Source organism: Aethalodelphis obliquidens, unplaced genomic scaffold, assembly GCF_003676395.1.
Source record: "Aethalodelphis obliquidens isolate GAN/ISIS:26980383/991018 unplaced genomic scaffold, ASM367639v1 scaffold76, whole genome shotgun sequence".
Lineage (NCBI taxonomy): Eukaryota > Metazoa > Chordata > Mammalia > Artiodactyla > Delphinidae > Aethalodelphis > Aethalodelphis obliquidens.
Genome location: NW_020838020.1, coordinates 8106892 through 8128920, shown reverse-complemented (window position 1 = coordinate 8128920; position 22029 = coordinate 8106892).

Below are 22029 nucleotides of genomic sequence, written 5' to 3'. Positions count from 1 at the left end.
TCCCTCTTGCAAGAACACTGGAATCACAACTAACTGCTGAACAATCATCGACAGGAAGACACTGGAACTCACCAAAACAGATACCCAACATCCAAAGACAAAGGAGAAGGGACAATGAGATGGTACGAAGAGTGCAATCACAATAAAATCAAATCCCATAACTGCTCGGTGGGTGACACACAAACTGGAGAACACTTATACCACAGAAGTCCACCCAATGCAGTGAAGGTTCTGAGCCCCACATCAGGCTTCTGAACCTGGGAGACTGACAACAGGAGGAGGAATTCCTAGAGAAACAGACTTTGAAGGCCAGCAGGATTTGATTGCAGGACTTTGAGAGGACTGGGGGAAACAGAGACTATACTCTTGGAGGACACACACAAAGTAGTGTGCATGTTGGGACCTAGGGGAAGGAGCAGTGACCCCATAGGAGACTGAACCAGACATACCTGCTAGTGTTGGAGCACCTCCTGCAGAGGTGGGGAGTGGCAGTGTCTCACCGTGAGTATAGAGACACTGGCAGGAGAAGTACTGGGAAGTACTCCTTGGTGTGAGCCCTCCCAGAGTCTGCCATTAGCCCCACCAAAGAGCTCAGGGAGGCTCCAGGGTTGGGTCACCTCAAGCCAAACAAGCAACAGGGAGGGAACCCCACTCCAGCCATCAGCAGACAAGTGGATTAAAGTTTTACTGAGCTCTGCCCAACAAAGCAACAGCCAGCTCTACCAACCACCAGTCCCTCCTATCAGGAAACTTGCACAAACCTCTTAGATACTCTCATCCACCAGGGGGCAGGCAGCAGAAGCAAGAAGAACTACAATCCTGCAGCCTGTGGAACAAAAACCATAATCACAGAAAGATAGACAAGATGAAAGGCAGAGAGCTATGTACGAGGTGAAGGAACAAGATAAAACCACAGGTAAACAACTAAATGAAGTGGAGATAGGCAACCTTCCAGAAATAGAATTCAGAATAATGATAGTGAAGATGATCCAGGACCTCAGAAAAAGAATGGAGGCAAAGATCAAGAAGATGTAAGAAATGTTTTTTTAAAAATCTAGAAGAATTAAAGAACAAACAAACAGAGATGAACAATACAATAACCAAAATGAAAAATACACTAGAAGGAATCAATAGCAGAATAACTGAGGCAGAAGAACAGATAAGTGACCTGGAAGATAGAATGGTGAAATTCACTGCGGAAGAATAGAATAAAGAAAAAAGAATGAAAAGAAATGAAGACAGCATAAGAGACCTCTGGGACAACATTTAGTGCAAAAACATTTGCATCATAGGGGTCCCAGAAGGAGCAGAGACAGAGAAAGGACCTGAGAAAATATTTGAAGAGATTATAGTCAAAAACTTCCCTAATATGGGAAAGGAAATAGCCACCCAAGTCCAGGAAGCCCAGAGAGTCCCATACAGGATAAACTGAAGGAGAAACATGCTGAGACACATAGTAATCACACTGGCAAAAATTAAAGACAAAGAAAAATTATTGAAAGCAGCAAGGGAAAAATGACAAATAACATACAAGGGAACTGTCAGAAGTTTAACAGCTGATTTCTCAGCAGAAACTCTACAAGCCAGAATGGAGTGGCATGATATAGTTAAAGTGATGAAAGGGAAGAACCTACAACCAAGATTACTCTACCCAGCAAAGACCTCATTCAGATTCAATGGAGAAATCAAAAGCTTTACAGACAAGCAAAAGCTAAGAGAACTCAACACCAACAAACCAGCACTACAACAAATGCTAAAGGAACTTCTCTAAGTGGGAAACACAAAAGACAAAATGGACCAACAAAAACAAACCCAAAACAATTTAGAATATGGTTATAGGAACATACATATCGTTAATTACCTTAAACGTGAGTGGATTAAATGCTCCAACCAAAAGACACAGGCTTGCTGATTAGATACAAAAACAATGCCCATATATATGCTGACTACAAGAGACCCAATTCAGACCTAGGGACATATTCAGACTGAAAGTGAGGGGATGGAAAATGATATCCCATGCAAATGGAAATCAAAAGAAAGCTGGAGTAGCAATTCTCATATCAGATAAAATAGACTTTAAAATAAAGGATGCTACAAGAGACAAGGAAGGACACTACAAAATGATAAAGGGATCAATCCAATAAGAAGATATAACAATTATAAATATATATGCACCCAACATAGGAGCACCTCAATACATAAGGCAACTGCTGACAGCTATGAGACAAAATCAACAGTAAAACAATAAGAGTGGGGGCTTTCACACCTCACTTACACCAACAGACAGATCATCCAAACAGAATATTAATAAGGAAACACAAACTTTAAATGACACAATAGACCAGATAGATTTAATTGATATTTATAGTACATTCCATCCAAAAATGAGAGATTACACTTTCTTCTCAATTGTGCATGGAACATTCTCCAGGATAGATGACATCTTGGTTGACAAATCAATCCTCAGTAAATTTAAGAAAATTGAAATCATATCAAGTATCTTTTCTGACCACAATGCTATGAGATTAGAAATCAATTACAGGGACAAAAATGTAAGAAAACAAACAAACACAAACACAGGGAGGTTAAACAATATGTTACTAAATAAGCAAGAGATCACTGAATAAACCAAAGAGGAAATCAAAAAAATACCTAGAGACAAATGACAGTGAAAACACTACCATCCAAAACCTATGGGATGCAGCAAAAGCAGTTCTAAGAGGGAAGATTACAGCTATCAAGGCTACCTCAAGAAACAAGAAAAATCTCAAATAAACAAACTGACTTTACACCTAAAGGAAATAGAGAAAGAAGAACAAACAAAAGCCAAAGTTGGCAGAGGGAAAGAAATCATAAAGGTCAGAGCAGAAATAAATGAAATAGAAACAAAGAAAACAATAGCAAAGATCAATAAAACTAAAAGCTGGTTTTTTGAGAAGATTTACAAAATTGATAAACCTTTAGCCAGACTCATCAAGAAAAAGAGGGAGAGGACTCAAATCAATAAAATTGGAAATGAAAAAGGAGAAGTTACAACAGACACCACAGAAATACAAAACATCCTAAGAGACTACTACAAGCAACTGTATGCCAATAAAATGGACAACCTGGAAGAAATGGACAAATACTTAGAAAGGTATAAACTTCCAAGACTGAACCCAGAAGAAATAGAAAATATGAACAGACCAATCACAAGCAATGAAAATGAAACTGTGATTTAAAATCTTCCAACAAACAGAAGTCCAGGTCCAGATGGCCTCCCAGGTGAATTCTATCAAACATTTAGAGAAGACCTAACACCGATCCTTCTCAAACTCTTCCAAAAATTACAGAGGAAGGAAGACTCCCAAACTGATTCTCTGAGGCCACCATCACCCTGATATGAAAACCCATCAATGATACTACAAAAAAGGAAAATTACAGACCAATATCACTGATGAATATTGATGCAAAAATTCTCAACAAAATACTAACAAACAGAATCCAACAACATATTAAAAGGATCAGACACCATGAGCAAGTGGTAGTTATCCCAGGAATGCAAGGATTCTTCAATATATGCAAATCAATCAATGTGATACACCATTTTAATAAATTGAAGAAAAAAGACATATAATCATCTCAATAGATGCATAAAAGCTTTTGACAAAATTCAACATGCACTTATGATAAAAACTCTCCAGAAAATGGGCATAGAGGGAACCTACCTCAACATAATAAAGGCCATATGCGACAAACCCACAGCAAACATCATTCTCACTGGTAAAAACTGAAATGATTTACTCTAAGATCAGGAACAAGCCAGGGATGTACACTCCCACCACTATTATTCAACATAGTTATGGAAGTCCTAGCCACAGCAATCAGAGAAGAAAAAGACATAAAAGGAATACAAACTGGAAAAGAAGTAAAACTGTCACTGCAGATGACATGATACTACACATAGAGAATCCTAAAGATGCCACCAGAAAACTACTAGAGCTAATCAATGAATTTGATAAAGTTTCAGGATACAAAATTAATGCACAGAAATCTCTTTTATTCGTTTACACTAATGATGAAAAATCTAAAAGAGAAATTAAGGAAACACTCCCATTTACCATTGCAACAAGAATAAAAAACCTAGGAATAAGCCTACCTAGGGAGACAAAAGGCCTGTATGCAGAAAACTGTAAGACACTAATGAAAGGAATTAAATATGATACAAACAGATGGAGAGATATACCATGTTCTTGATTGGAAGGATCAATATTGTGAAAATGACTATACTACCCAAAGCAATCTACAGATTTCAATGCAATCCCTATCAAATTACCAATGGCATTTTTTATGGAACTAGAACAAGAAAATCTTAAAATTTGTAAGGAGACACAAAAGACCCCAAATAGCCAAAACAGTCTTGAGGGAAAATAATGGTGCTGGAGGAATCAGACTCCCTGACTTCAGACTTTACTACAAAGCTACAGTAATCAAGACAATATGGTACTGGCACAAAAACAGAAATATAGATCAATGAAGCCGGATAGAAAGTGCAGAGATAAACCCATGCACCTATGGTCAACTAGTCTATGATAAAGAAGGCAAGGATATACAATGGCAATGAGAATCTCTTCAATAAGTGCTGCTGAGAAAACTGGACAGCTACTAGTAAAAGAATGAAATTAGAACACTACCTAACACCACTTATAAAAAGAAACACAAAATGGATTAGAAACCTAAATGTAAGATGGGATACTATAAAACTCTTAGAGGAAAACATAGGAAGAACACTCTTTGTCATAAATCACAGCAAGATCTTTTTTGATATACCTCCTAGAGTAATGGAAATAAAAACATAAATAAACAATAGGACCTAATGAAACTTAAAAGCTTTTGCACAGCAAAGGAAACCTTTTGCTTTTGCACAACAAAATAAACAAGGCAAAAAGACAATCCTCAAAATGGGAGAAAATATTTGCAAACAAATCAACAGACAAAGGATTAATCTCCAAAATATATAAACAGCTCATGCAGCTCAATATTAAAAAAACAAACAATCCAATGCAAAAATGGGCAGTAGACCTAAATAGACATTTATCCAAAGAAGACATACAGATGGCCAAGAAGGACATGAAAACATCAACATCATTAATTACTAGAGAAATGCAAATCAAAACTGCAATGAGGTATCACCTCACACCAGGTAGAATGGGCATCATCAGAAAATCTACAAACAACAAATGCTGGAGAGGGAGTGGAGAAAAGAGAACCCTCTTGCACTGTTGGTGGGAATATAAATTGATACAGCCTCTAAGGAGAACAGTATGGCAGTTCCTTAAAAATCTAAAAATAGAATTACCATATGACCCAGCAATCCCACTACTGGTCATATATCCAGAGAAAACCATAATTCAGAAAGACACATGCACCCCAATGTTCATTGCAGCACTATTTACAATAGACAGGTCATGGAAGCAACCTAAATGCCCATCAACAGATGAATGGATAAAGAAGATGTGGTACATATATACAATGGAATATTAGTCAACCATAAAAAGGAATGAGACTGGGTCATTTGTAGAGACGTGGATGGATCTAGAGACTGTCATACAGAGTGAAGTAAGTCAGAAAGAGAAAAACAAATATTGTGTATTAACGCATATATGTGGAACCTAGAAGAATGGTACAGATGAACTGGTTTACAGGGCAGAAATTGAGACACAGATATAGAGAACAAATGAATGGACACCAAGGTGGTGAAGTGGTGGGTGTGGGTGTAGTGGTGTGATGAATTGGGAGATTGGGATTGACCTATATACACTGATGGGTATAAAATGGATGACTAATAAGAACCTGCTGTATAAAAAATTATAAATAAATATTTAAAAAATAAAGTTTAAATCATATGGAAACCCTCATAAGGAAATGAAGACCTAAAGAAATGGTAAAATCTAAATATTAGGTTGAACAGAGAGAGACAATTGTGGAAAAGTACTAAACTATTGGGGTATGCTAAAAGAAGATAGGAATTATTTTTAAAAAGGTAATTTATAATAAATATTATATAATTATATTGTACAGAATCCTCTCAGTTATGACTCCCTGTCAAAGTATTTTTTCTTCTAATACAGGGAGGGCATCTTTCACATTGGAGTTTTTATCTCCGATTTTCAGGATGAAAAGAGATAAGAATGTACTGTTTAACTTTTTTTTTTTTTTTTATCAAGTGTCTTTAGCTGAAAAAAATCTTTATGCCAAAGTGACATAGTTTGGTGTGGGATAATTTACCACCTTTCATAGTTTAATGGGACACTTCACTTCTGAGATTGAGCACCTTTAAATCCACAGAACCAAAACTGTGGCTTCAAATGAGGGATCTTAGAGACTCAGACTAGACCACGCACTATGATTACTTCAGTTAGCATTGACTGTGCAGGGAGTGGGGAACACAAGCATACTGGACCTAAAGTTTCTTCCCCAAGAATTTAGAATTGGCTTGGCTCCTTTTTGAAATTAACTGTGTCCTTGAGCACCATCAGAGACTGTTTTCCACAATGTCAAAGTAGGAAGCACAAACCAGTTTGCAACAATAGGGAAGAGCAGACGCACAAAAAGAAACAGAGAAGAGAGCCAGTGAGAAAAAAAAAAATCTTATTTGTCCCAAACCAATGACTCTCTGTCCAGCTATTTCCTGAGGCCACTCCTCACTGACTATGTATTTTATTATGCTCACTCCTTACATTAATTTCTCTTTGAGCTTAAATTTACACAACTGGTCTTTTATTAGAAAATTTAATCACTTTCCCATAGCAACTTGCCCTTTCACCTTTAAGTAATTGTGAAATGAGACTTAATATCCAAGATACTTTGAAAATTTCAAATGAATGTAGAATTAGCATTTGATATGACTGTTGAGCTATTTTTAAACTGCACATTAATGATGTCACCTATAACTAATATCATGCCCTATTTAGAAAGAAATAGTGCTTTGAGCAAAAAGAAAAAGAAAAATGTTCTACTTAAAAACATATTTATACTAAATATAGACAGGGAAAAAGAAGAATGCTTTTGTTTATTTCATTTCCCTTTTTACTTATGACTCTATCTGGCCATTTAAAGTGTAAAAAAATGATGTAGTAGTTTTAGACTAAAATAAAATAAAATAATTTCTTTAAGATGTTTAAAATGTCTTTTCTTTGGGAATAAGAGTTCTGAGCAAAACAATCCATTCCACGGTCTGAATTTTTTTCTCTTTTGAAAACTATGGCATATATTAAGAAACTATAATTTGGATAAAGCCTTATCATTACCCTCTATTTTGCAAGGAGTTCAACTATATTCATAACAAATTGATACCCTCAGAATACCAGGTCAGAGAGTAGGTGGTGAGATTGCTATAAAACATGAAATCACTATTACACTCTTAGTTTTGTGTTTCCCTTTAAATATATGATTTCATTATTTCTTTGAATAACGTTTTAAGCAGAAAAAACGCAGTAATAATATTGTTGCTTTACCCAGGAGCTAGCACTGAAATAAAGTGGCACATATTTGTTTCTGTATTACTCGGCAATATGATGGATGGTGGCAATTACTGGAAAGAACAATATTAGTTTTACAGTTATTGTTATTAACTTAAAGTGCTAAGAATAAAATCCCATATTTCACTAGATACTCCAATCACTGCCAAAATATGTGACAGAGTAACATTTTATAATCCCTATATTTTACACTGGCTGCACAACTAGAAATTGGCAGAGTCAAATCATTTATATCTCCTTACTACCAGCTTGCAGAAGACATTGAGAATATGGAGCCAGTGATGGATATTTTTGTGGCAGATGTTGTTTCATTCTCTCTCACTGTATTAAATTTACCATACATTTGTTCTACTGCAGTTTATTAAAGTTTCACCGAGATTAGCAATAAAATAGCAAGAAGTATAACTTGCTTACTCTTGTTCCCCATTGACAAAAGACATATTTACTTTTTTATAAATTATGAATATCATAAATATGGGATATATATGTAGTCAGTAAATATTTAAGGAGACAATCTGAGTAAAGATTTTCCTAAATTCCAGACAATAGGCAAACTGTTACCAAATCTTCTTTTTATAAGTAAGATAAACATCTGAATAAAAGTGTTATCCATATAGACCAGATAAAGGCAATTAATAAAGTATTCAAATATTTTCTGTTTTTTAAAAAATATTGTCTTTCATGTTATAGATAGGTAGACCTGTAGAATAGTTATGAGTATTGAATGTAGAACGGACTTCCTCAGTTTAACTCCCAGCCTGCAATTACTATGTGGCTTAGGAAATTTTCTTAACTTCCTTGTGCCTTATTTTCCTAATTTAGAAAATGGCAAAAATAATGGTTACGACTTGACAGAATTGTTATGAGAATTGAATGTTTTTGTATAAGTAATGCACGTAGAACAATGCCTGACATAGCATTCATACAATTTAAATGCTTGCAATAATGTTTAGTAGTCAAGAAAACTAGAACCAAAGATGCTTAAGCCTATTAAATAACAAGAATATTCATGGACTAAAATCTTTTAAATATGTTAAAGAGTGATTTCAACCTAAGGTATTTTAAATAAATTAATTACCCCAGGATAAACTAAATTTCCCTTGAGCTGGGTACTTACAGCTTAAATGGTCACAAGGTCATTATTGAAGAACATTTTAAACTGCTATCTGATCTTTCAGTATGTTCATATATTAATTTTGAGTTTTTATTGTTAGTTGGACAAACTAGATTATAACTGTTCAAAATATTTTGATTTATTCTGGAACCCTCTCCATATTAAAATCATTTTGCATATCCATTTTCAGTAACAATGACATAGTCATCAATCCATTATTTAAAAGTATTTGTAACAGAAACTATCTGAAACAATTTTAAAGCTATTATGACTTGCATTGGTATTTCTCTCTGAAAATGTGCAGGATAAAGTAATCAAAAAATATATACAAAGTAATAATGATTATAAAATAGAGCGTTGAGAAGAGGCTACACATGTTAGCACACCAGCTTTTTATAGAATAGCTTTTTGCATGAGATATCGGAAAGCTTTATAAAGGCTTTTAGAAAAAAATGAGACCTATATATTCTTCTTCAATCCACTTTGAGTACATTCATTTTGAAGTATGCTATTAATTGGCTCATTCATCACTGAAATCAAACTACCCTCAAACTTGCTTTCCTCTGCTATGGAGTGTGGAAAGCTAAGTACTCTTCTTCTAGCAATTTCCCACCTAGATGTAGCTTTTAAAATAGTTTTGGCCATTGAACTGTAAGCATTCATTTGCTGGGCATGTCTTTCTTTTTAGACAAAAGCATTGTATCTTTAACTTTTATACCTAGGTTTATCTTGCCCTTTCATATCTTTTCTATCAACTTACACTTCCTAAAACACTAGAAAAGAGGAAAAGATAATTCTAGTGAAAATATTATTTCTCTTAAAAAAATTAAAGTAGGTTAGTATGGTATATGGTTGTTTTTAATGTTCATCAGATTTAAATATTTATTGTATATTCACAGAGTGGAAAGAAGAACATTAGAATAGGGTTTTTTTTAGGTTTTAAGGCTTTCTGAATATTTAGAATACAACTTATTTCCATGGAGTTTCTATTTCTGATTCTTCTTGAGAAGATGATAGAAAATTATTATGTTTAATTGCAGAATCACTCATGTTTTATCTTTGCAACTAAATTGCAAGCCACTTAGAAGCTGATAATTTTGATTTTTTCCCAATTCTAGTATAGAATTGTGAACTAAGTATATGATCAATAAATTATTAATGAATGAACACACTGAATAAATAAATATTTTAGTTCTATAAAAAAGCAAAATAAAATGTATGCATGTAATAAACACATTTTAGGCTATTAATATCTCTATGCACTCTTACTGCCTAAGCAGGATATTAAGTCACCAAATAAAACCAATGATATTCTTCAACATTTGCTTATAAACATGTAACTGTTTTATTTATCATATCTGGTTATAAAGATAGCAGAAATAACTGAAATCATTTTTTCACATAATTTTATTATTCAGTAATCAACTGGAAGGTAGTTATCCAGTCAACTATTTAAAAAAGTAAGGACTGTGTCTACAATTTAACTATATTTTCTGTTTCTGTCATATAGAAATGTATGAGCAATGCAACTATACTCATTAAGATATTTTTAAAGAGATGTGAGCATAAAGCATGGCTCACATAAATGATTCCTTCCACTTATTTGAAATCCAGAATCCAGGATTTCTTCTGAAAAGGAAAAAATATCAGTAGTTCAACAAGATCTTTGTCTATATTTTATCCAAAATAGATCCAAGCTTTGTGAGGCTTAAATATTATACAAAATATGTAAATTTCATATACTTTAAGCCGAAAAATAAAAAATTATTTTGTAAGCACATTTTACAAAAGCCTATGACCCCTGTGAACACTTTAATAAATTACTTTCCATTGAGGGGCCCTGCAGTTTAAAATTCATTGCTGTAACCTTAAATGTATAAATAATATTAAAACAACTCCTACTAATAATGTTTTGTGTTAGCCATTTTTCTGAGGTAACTGAGTTACCTGCAAACTATACTAAATGAGAAAAAGGTAATTGCCTACTAGAAATATAAACCTTGAGGCAGTTTTTATTAAGTGGGAATACATTTATTGAGTATTATGTTATGGGTATAACATGCATTGCCTATATAACCAGAATTAGTTGTGACCAACTAAAGCCAAAGGGTTTGAGAAACTTACACAAAATTCTAGGAACTTGTTCCACAGCCAACTGTGACTTCCGTGCTAACTGATACCATACTTGCACAATATACTTTCTTGTATGTGCTAAAAATGTATATTTAAAATATCTATGAAAGATGCCTTATCCCAGGAAGTCATCTATTTCCTTTGAAAAATGTGAAGAACATATTATTTCTAGCTTTGTTCAATTCAACTGACTTTTAAAAACAACATCTTTTATAAATAATAGAAAAAATAGTTTGCAAAGATAAATTATTCCTCACTGACCTAGATATGAAATTTAAACTCATCAAACTGCAATGGCATTGAATCTGTTCACAATAATCGTTCATTGTAATTTAATTTTAAATAAAATGTGTATATCTTAACTCCTGCATGCTTTGGCAGCAAATATATTTATTGTATTTTTACTTAATATAATCAGTTAAACTTGTCTGTTTACCCATTTCTGCTCCTTATCTGTATCTTATGACAAACTACACTATAAATCCATGTTATGGGGCATTTAGTGAACTCAGAGAGCATTAGGTCATATTTTACTTAGATGTTTCCCTATGTTGTTAACATATTATCATTAAGAATTTCAAATTGAAAGTTAAAAAACAATTGAGTTAGCTGTTTTCAGTGGAATCTTGTAACTTCTATTTCAAAATTAGTCCCTAAAGAATCTAATAACAAGTATGCATTTATTGTTATTCTAAATCAACTGCTAATTAATTCCACAAGGTGCAGATGGATTTCTCTTTGGCATTAAGTTTACTACAGAAGTTTTACAAGCTACAATCTGTCATGGTGTTTATAGTAGTATATTCTTCTGTATATGACTCTTTCTCCTTCTTGTTCTAAGGCCTGATCCTGCATTCTATGTAAAGTCAGTGAGTGGTGTAAGTTATTTTAATAAGGGCTTAACAATATTGTTAAGGAGAAAAAATATATTCCTGATTTTTCTGTACAAATATTATTTATTGTATTTTTTGTTATTTTGGAAGGTAATTGGATAATTTTGAAATATTTATATGTATCAGATTTACTACTAACCTAATTCCCACATCACTCATTTACATTCAACGTAAAAAAGACAAAAATTTGAACAATTTTATCATTTGCGTATTTTTCATTTTAAAGACTATTTCGAAGTATTATAACAACAGAAAATGACCAAATAATTGTAAGAATTGACATTTTCTTGATTTTATATCTTTGGTTTGTTTGATTCTTTTAGAATTTGCCTTATACTTTAAGGAAAGATTTTTTCTGTCTCCACTTGCTCTTAGCATTCATAAGCATTACTAAAGAAATGTTATCATTTCAAAATTGTCCTTTAAAAAAACTAAACTAAATAACTAAAAAACTGAAACTATTATGTCTAAAAACTGGTTCTCATAATTACATTTAGAATTCAGATGCTTAAAAAGTAAATATTTAAGATATGCAATAAATTGCAATTAATGACTAAATTTAATGGCACAAAGGAAAAGTACATGGTTGACCACATGACATTTATTTTGAAATGTTTTTTACTCCTAAATAATGTCTTAATATAAAAATTCTCTTTCTCACATCATTTTTTTTTTTTTTTTTTTTTTGCGATACGCGGGCCTCTCACTGCTCTGGCCTCTCCTGTTGCGGAGCACAAGCTCCGGACACGCAGGCTCAGCAGCCATGGCTCACGGGCCCAGCCGCTCCGTGGCACGCGGGATCCTCCCGGACCGGGGCACGAACCCATGTCCCCCGCATCGGCAGGCTGACCCTCAACCACCGCTCCACCAGGGAAGCCCTCTTTCTCACATCTTAATGGTAATCACCATCAGTAATTTGGTCTGTATCTTTCAAGATATAATTTCCTTTGCAAGTTTAAATGTATATACATGGATAGTGGCATAAATTTGAACAATATATCTGTTTTAATTTTTTAATATTGAAAGTGTTTTATACAAACAGAATCACATTGTGCACAAAATTCTGTTATTTTCCAATAAATTTCACCCTCATTCTTTTAAACAGAAAGGTTATTATCATACATGTTAGTTATTAAATATGCGTTGTCCAGTATGCATCATTTTTTTGTCTGGTTTTATTTTAATAACAGAGTAAGCATTGGCTTTACATAAATGTAAGATTTTTATAATCTCTAGTTTTTTATTGCAGAGTATCATATAGTTAAGACACTCTAAATTGCTTACTTATCCTTATTTGGGACCACATTTTCTCAGGAATGATTTAGTGTGCTGCTAATAATTACAGAAATGACTACAATAGTATTTGGACATGCTACTCAAGCCATCTTTAAATAATATTTTACTAGGGTAATAGTCTGCTTTCTTAGATGATTAAGCTAAGGTTTTCTTATCAGTATGAACTGAATTTTGAACTAGTCAAAATATAGAATATTACTTTACCCCATTTAAAATTTAGATAGTGATTACAAAATGTTTCATTCATTTCTTGTCATTGAGAAGCTTTGTGTTCCTATGTAATCAGTAGATAGCAGGCTCATATTACATATAATTTGAATTTAGTGTGGAATGCTTATTGTTATAATATGAATACCCATATATATGCCTTTTTTGGTTATTTTTGTGTAAAAGATACAAGAAATAGTTTGTCGATTTTTATATAACCAAATAAAATTATCTGTTGAATGAGCTTAAGAGCTATATAACTTAAAGTCATATTTGTTATTGTTCTTATAATTTGTTATTCTATATTTTAAAAATCACTATCACAGGAACACTAACATTAACAATTATTACAACAAATTTGGTAAGATTTTACCATAATTCTAAATGTTAAAAAAATGAATGCTAAAGATTTTTTAAAAATGCATTATAAGAACTAATCTATATGGAGCATATAAACTCTTCAAATTTAATATCAAAAGCATACAAAGCAACTTATTTGAAGAGAAAGCACATAATATTAATGCTTAAAATTTTTGAGAGGTCTGTATGAAACTAATATGTTACTAATGTTCATTCATTTAGCCTGACAGTCCATACACACTGCAGTGGTTTGAGGGAAGGTGTTGATGTTGACATCATACAGTAATATCACTTGATATGATATAGCAAATCACACGGGGTGTCCTTTACTAGCATGACAAGAGTAATTTTTTTTGCCAACTGCAGCATGTGTGGAAGACAGCAAATCACGTATGCCAAGATTAAATGCCTCTATATAAAAACCTATTTTAAATAAAATTAATTCTCAAAAAATCATTTCATAGGTTATGTTACCATAAGAAGATAAATTCAGTAACATCATTATGCACTAGGTGTAACAAAGGAAATAGCATTATCATCTATTTTTCTCATTTCTTAACAGAATGAGTTTGAAAGAAAGTTTCATGGATGCCTGAGGGCATGGGCATAGCCAGACAGACTTACTGGGAACAGCAGTACTGCGTTCTAATATATTCTTTTTAGTGATTATTCTGGGTCAAGGTTGTGGCCAAAGAGGAAGTCATACTTAGGAAAATTTCCTAGCATGCTTTATATCTCTAATAGCATAAGCCAGAGGTTGTACACCTGACAAACTTTTTACTTTCCCCTTTCTGTTCTTCCCCATGGTGTCTGAGATTAGCTACCTCCACATCAACTTTGAGGAAAAATCTGTCTTTGTATTGCAAACTGAGATAACAATTATTAACAGAGAGACAAGTAGAAAGAGTTTCTACAACACTATTGGGTCTTATTTAGTACCTTTATTGTTTATTTGCTTACTTTGTGTACTCTTTTGAAATTTAAGCTGTTAGCTAGAAAGGCTACATCCATTCTCGGCAGACAAAGGCTCAGAATTCAAAAATCTTGGTGGACTAATCATTTTTGCCCTCTGTTCGTACAGTTCATATTATTATTGCTGTTGTTTTTGTTGATTTTTTTAGCTTTTAATTTCATGCAAGTGAAATTCATGTTCACTTTTCTGAAAACTAGAAAAGTTAACATCCCTCTTTTTCAGTGACAATTGCCAGTGAATCATTCTTGAAATGATATTGAAAGAGCTATACATTTTGCCTCACCCCTTTACTCTTTCAGAAACTACCACTATTTTTCTCTGTTATGCAGATGAATGGAATCACAGCTGCACAAAATGCTCCCAGAGGTTTCCTCTTTCTGACTCTTTGCTATTCAAAATGTGCAGATCAGCAGCTTTGGCATCACCTGAGAATGTCATAGAAATGCAGAGCCACCACAGCTCTACTGAATTATCTGCATTTGAACAAGAGCCATAGGGACTCATGCTCACATTGAAGGTAGGATAGCACCACCACGCTATACCCCTTTGCAAAATAAGAACAAGAAAGAAAACAAAAACAAAACAAAATTTCAGCCCATTGGGATTTCCTAAAGTCTACTAAATGTCTGGATCAAGAAAGCACAGTGAAAAGGGATTTCTCTTCAGCCAGGTATTATGTATATATGTATCTCCTACTCCCTTTTAAGGTAACACCAGCCACATTTACAAAATGACTAGTTCCTGGGAAAATAAACTCTTGCATGATTCAATCAATGTATGTGAATAATAAAACTCTGGGATTATAACATCTCCTGGCTTAGAAAAGAATAGTGAGGTGCTCCAGTGTTACAATCATGGGTAAAAGAGAAAGCCGGTTGACATGTTTTAAACAAATTCTAATACAAAGTAAAAGCCACATTATCATTGTTCATTTTTAGATTCCAATGTCCTTCCTTTTCCCAAAAATATCTAAGTTCTTCTGACATTGGAATTTTCCTTTTTGTTGAAAATGTTGCTGCAGAAAATGTATAATTAATTGTGTGAAATGGTTTGTAAAAGAACATTTTACCAGAAAGTACAAGTGAGTAAATGAACTTGTACAACTCAACTCTATGCTTCAATTTCAAATATATTATGCAAATCTCTATTATTCAAAATCCTATAAAGTGACTTTCTGAACTCTATTATCCTAGGTTTAATACAGCAATTAGACTAGGTGATCTCATCTACATTATCAGAAACCATGCTATTTTGCAGTTATCTAATTGTTGTTTTATTTCCATTTTGATTATTTTATTCTCTGTGTTATTAATTTAGCTTTGGCCTCAGACACAGTCTTTCATATTAACACTGCATTTGATTAGCTTTCAACTTTCTCAGACACACATGATGATGGGGTTTAAATCAATGTATCCTTCTATGTACTGGCCTATTTCTTACTCTAATTCAAGTGACAAAATTGCTGTTTGTTTGATGACTATTATTATCAAATATTTCAGCATGTGAGTTGCTGTTATTCAAGGGAAATTAACTCAAGAAACATGTACTTAACAAGTACTATTGAAAAAAAACTATTCATAATGTCATAACATTTTGTAATTTTTGGTTTGGAAGACTTGTTACAGATGTTACAAACATACAAAAGCATACTGTCAGGGAAATAGGAACCTGATTCCAGATTGGTGACTTGACATTCTCAAGGTCTCACAGCCATTTTGAATGAGCTAAGCCTGAAAATATTGTCAATTTCTTTAATTTTTCTTTTACTTAACACTGAAATCAACTAAGCTATTTCTAGCCCCCATTTCTTTAACTTAGATAATCAAAATGAGTTAAATAAAATCCTGTCAACCAAATATCACATTATGCATCATAACACGTATCTCCAAGGTTGTATTAAATGGGAAGATGGATATGGAAAGCTAAGAGAATTAGAGGTCATGGCTCAATGTAGAATCACCATGGAAACAGCTTTCATGGCCAATTTATGGGGAGATGTCAAAAGGCAGTAACCTGTAACCTTTTTTTCCGAAGCACTGTCTATGAAGGTTACAGGTTCTATATCTGCTTTCATGATGACATTTGTCTCTGTTTTTGTAGGTTTCTATTCTGACAAGCACAAAACTCTGCATCAAGTTGAACCTGTCCTTTGTGATGAGGCTGTTGAACAGAAGAGCAGCATATCAGTCTGTCTATTCTTGCACCACATTCAGCTAAATGCCAACTCCTATCCCTTTGAGATGGTAAAAAGGCTGAACTCAGGGAGTGATATTTTTCAGTATCCAAACTTCTTCAGAGAACCATGTGGTGAAACTTCTTGGTTAAGGTCATGTTTTTAGTCTGGGGCATCAATTTTTCTATAAGCTAAAAAATATTTTTCTAAAAATATATATATAGAGAGAGAAATAGACAAAATAATACTTCAAACTTGTGTTTCCAAATCATAAAAATATATAACAAAAGAAAATGTACAATTCAGATATTAGTTTTGCATCATCTTATGTAATTTTTATATCATAGCCTTTATGATAAAATTGTACCTTTTCGATTTTATGTAAATCAGGAATATATCAAAAGAATCCTTACATTTTATTAATGTGAGACTATGTTTTACTGTTAAAAAAACTATTTTTATCTTGTTTTACCTATTGAATACGTGTTAATTATATTAAAAACTGATCTCTAGACATTGAAGTTCATCAGTTTTGGATGTTTTATGAATTTATAAGCACATAAGAGTTTTATTTCTACCAACTATTTATATGTACATGAATATATTTATATAGATATATATTTATGTGCAGTTTCCAAAAGAGTCTGGTTTTATAGACCTGGGTGGAAAAGTATATGCCATTGGATGGGGACCTACACACCAAGATCAGACAGAATTAGTTTTGAAAATGTATTGATAAACTAAACAATAATATATTATAAAGAATCATTATAATGTGTTTATGGCATTATTTCTTATGATATCAACTTATTTACTAGTATTACTACCTAAATTTTTGGTTCTTAGACTACCAATTCTATATCTCCAGTTTGCTGATAGATTTCTTTAGTCCAGTTGTAAATTATAAATCACGTTGGTTAGGTAACCTAGATATTTTCTAGATTTTTGGATTTTCAAAGTTTTCTGTTCCTTTATGAGAGTTATCTTTCTGTTTAGATCTAATTGTAACCGAGCAGGACCCTATGGGGCCTTCCCCCATATCCTCTGCTTTAGCTCCTCTCTGAAGTACCTAGAGAACAGTATTTGATGCACATTTCCTGAGTTGTTTTACAGATGTGAAAACCCCCCACCAAATGGAAGATGTTAATTACTCGATGACGATAAGCACATAGCCCCAGGCTTCCTGGAGCCTAAAGACTAATAATGTTAAGCCATATGACACCACCCTGTTCCCTCACCATCAGCCAATCAGAGAATTGTGCATGAGCTGATCACATACCCTGAGAACCCCCTGCCTCACCTGGCTTTTAAAAATGATTTGCCGACACCCTTCAGACAGCTTGGGGCTTTTTAGGGCATGAGCCACCTACTTCCTGTCAAAAACACACATTTTTGACAGTTGTGATTCTCTTCATTTTCAGCAATTCCCTTTGTCAAATATGAGCAAGAGGATTAAATTCATCTTGTTCTATGATAGTTCTTAAATTACTTTGATCCTATTTTGCTAAAAACTTTGCCCTTAATAATGATGAACTTTACTTGAATCCTGTGTCCCCAGTAAACAGTGATGAATAATCCCCCCTAACTTTTGTTTTGTGAAATTTTCTGCCAAATGGAAGTGATAGTGGCTGACTCAGTTGCAAAGGCAAGCTCTGAATAAATAGCCTTTTCCTGTTCTTATTTGAGTGGTCTTTGTTAATTTCTACAACGTAGAGATAAGCATTTCCTGACTGACTCAGATTCCCCTTGTTTACAAAAACAATCAACTGTAAAAGCACCCAACCTACAAATTTCCACCGGAGTACTTCCTATAAAAGTCTAAAGCAAAACCACTATACTGGTGGTACACTGATCTTCCAGCTATCTTGGGTGCTCTCTCATTGCGATAGCCTGAATGAAATCATTTTGTACTTTCTCATGAGTGATATATTCTTCCTACAACCTAAATACATATTTGTAAAATTAATTTGAAAAGATTTGTTTCTTAAAAAAGTTCATGTCAACTTCATGTAATGTGTAAATGCACAAAGGAGGACAAAAGAATAAAGGAAGGGAAAGTAAATAAGAAAAAGAAAAGTAGTGGGAGGGAGGGAAGAAAATGGGAGAGAATGGCAGGGAAATGATGTATAATTCTTTAAACAAAGAATTCCTGTGTCTAAATCAAAGGTAGAAAAGAATATAGAATTTACAAATAACAGTGATATATTCTGTGGAGCTTCTTTCTTGCTTCAAGTAGAATTTTCTCTGTCATCTAAAGAATGGATAGGCAATAGCTTCTACTTTCATTTTATCTTTGTGCCATGAATTAATATTGAATATTTCCTTCAAGAAGGTAAAAATCTAGGTTAAGGAAAGAATTCAGAATGGGTAGGTAGTTAGTTTTCTGCTTTTTTTTTACATATGTGTTGCTCATTCCCCAAGTGTGAAGGAGAAAACTGAGGCTATCATTGTCCACATTTACCACTGATACATTCAATTTACCCCCAAAATCATTTTTTAGCAACCACCATGTGTCAGGCACTGTGCTTGGATCTAGAAATTCAAAGATGAATAAGGCTTAATTATTTCTGCTCCCAAGACATTCATACTTCAATTCTGGAGACAGACTTGGGGAAAGATAAACAAAAATTCAGTGTACATTTCATTTTTTTTCTCATTTTAGAGTATTTTACCCATTTTTATATTTTTTATTTTGCTATTGATAATCTTCTTTATTTTTATCATTTGTATGAAGTTAAAATCAACACATATCTCTACATGTATATAACCACTGCACTCACATTTCAAAAGGATCACATTTCAGACTAAGGGAAACATTTCAGACTAAGAAGAAAACCCACTTTTTACACAGTTGAAAGAATACAGTTCAAGAATTTATAAATTTCTCATGTTTGTTATCCAGACACAACATTATCTTTTCAAAATTGCTAACATTCTTTGAACTATAATACTGGTACATAGCACTCAAGTACATTGATATTTCTCATGTTTGAAACACTAACCTTCTGCTAATAGTCTTGACCTTCAGATATTTGTTCAGTTTAGGTTTGATAAGTTTACTATAAAGAAAAATGCTTCTCTTTTCTGTTTGTGGGTTCATATTAAATTTTCAACTGCATTTCTTTCATGGCAATAATGTCACCCACAGTTGCTTTTTTCACTGCTGAATGATTATAATCAGCTGATTACTGAAACTCTGTTATTTGCTCTTGAATAATTCATTTATTAAGCAAGAATGCATCATTTTTTGCAAGTTTTATAAATGAATAATGTGCTAGTTATCAATAACAATGAAATTCTTAAGTAGTATGCTTGATAAATAATGCCTTGATTATGAGAAACATAATCTCCTAATTTTTTACAGCCTACTAAGAAAATGATGATTAGATGTAGTGAAAATCTCTACCAAACACTCACTCAGAGCAATGAAAATGTATATTCCAGCAGTGAATATGTTCCATTCACTATTGCCCTCCTCTTACTCTCCTCCATTTCCCTTAATCAAACTGAGAAACACTTTTAAAAGCCATATACAATCCGTGTGAAACTTTCCAAGGAAAGTTTGTTTTTGTTTGTTGTTGTTGTTTGTTGTTGTTGTTCAACTGCTCCTACAAACACCTTGGCACCCAGTTCCAGTAACATCATAATGACATTCCTCATTCTTCTTGATCTCTTGGTTATGCTTCTCTAACCCTCTAATAAAGAAAAGGGAAAAAGAAAAACTCTAAATCTAGATTCATAGATAAATGGCAAAAGGGAGACTCAATTAACTCAGATTATTAACAGAGACATGCTACATCTGGTCATGGCTGGGTCTGTTTGTCTAGAAATATTTATCAAATAAATGATTAAAACCAAGACCTGGCAGATGTGTATCTTTCCACATATGACCCTGTTTCTCTAATGTATGAAAATGCACTTCGTTTCATCTGATAATTTTTTCTCCTTAATTACACAACTTAAAGCCAAGATTTGGAAAATGGAAAATAACCTGGAAAAAGACATCTGTACATGTTTATTTTAGTTTTCCCTCCTGAATCTTGCCTTTGATGCACTAGAATGAAGTAGAATGAGAAACAATCTGTACTCTTGCCTTTTGCTCATAGCCCTGAGAGAAAACCTGCTGGGATTGGCTGCAGATGGTTTCAGTGCAAGAGAAGAATTTGCCTGCTCTTGGCTGCCTGTTCTGTATGCATGACCAAACCCCAGTCAATGCTGCACGTGCCTAATTAACTGCAGAACAGGAAGAAGTGTGATGCTCCCAAAATACGTGCCCTTTTCTCTGGTCAAGGCAAATATTATGAAAAGGAAACACTTAAAAAATAAAAGTACTATTAAATTTTTTTTACTACCAAAATCAGCCTCTCTTTATTGACTTAACAGTGTATATTGAAGAGGCACATTCACTCACAGCTTATTTTTTTACTTTGAAGTGGATAATACTGAAAGGAAAAGTGCACCATAATTTCTTAGATCCTTGAGCATGAAATACATTATATTCTTAGACTGAATGTTGTAAAATGAGAAAGAACAGTTAAATGGGGGAACCAGAGTGTTAAATTATCCTAAAGCCTCTGTTTGCCCGTTGCAGTTGTGGATTAGAATGTTTACTAACTATGATTTTGCCACTCTAAGGTCGTAAAGCAATTTTAAATTTGCTTAAAGTTTTTGAACATAGTTAAGACATTTTAAAATTATTTAAATGAAGATAATTGACATTTATTGAACTCTTATGATAATCAAGTGTTTTAAATTTTTATGTAATTTTATATTCCCAATAATAATGCAAAGCAGTTACTATCATCTCATTTTATTAAAGCTAAAAGATGTTAAGTGCCATGCTCAAGATCCCTTGAAAAAATTTGGGATTGGGTAAGAAAGTGTTTTCTCCTTCAAGCTGATGAAAACCCTGAGCCTGCTCTGCTGCATCACAGTTTAGCTGAGGATGGAATTGAAAGCAAGCTAGAGAAGAGTTTGGTACAGATGATCCCTAGCCAGTGCACTCTTACACTTCATAGTAAGGTTTTAATTAGAATATTTAGAACAACAAATTTGTTGAAGTAGTAAGAGAAAACCAAAGAGAAAGTGATTCTTAGCATTAAGGATTGGAATCTTTGTTGTTTGATGAAATAATATTTTTGTTTTTATTATTTTTATTGAATAAAATAAATAATGTAATATAACATGAAAAAATACAAAATAGAACAGATGAACTAAATGAAATGCAGCAGTCTATAAGCCAGCCCGAATCCCCAGAGGCAATTACTCTTAACTCACCCTTGTTTAGTTCACTTGATTTATTTAAATAATATGTTTATTAACTTTATCTGCTGATTCACTACTTTATATCATCTTTATTG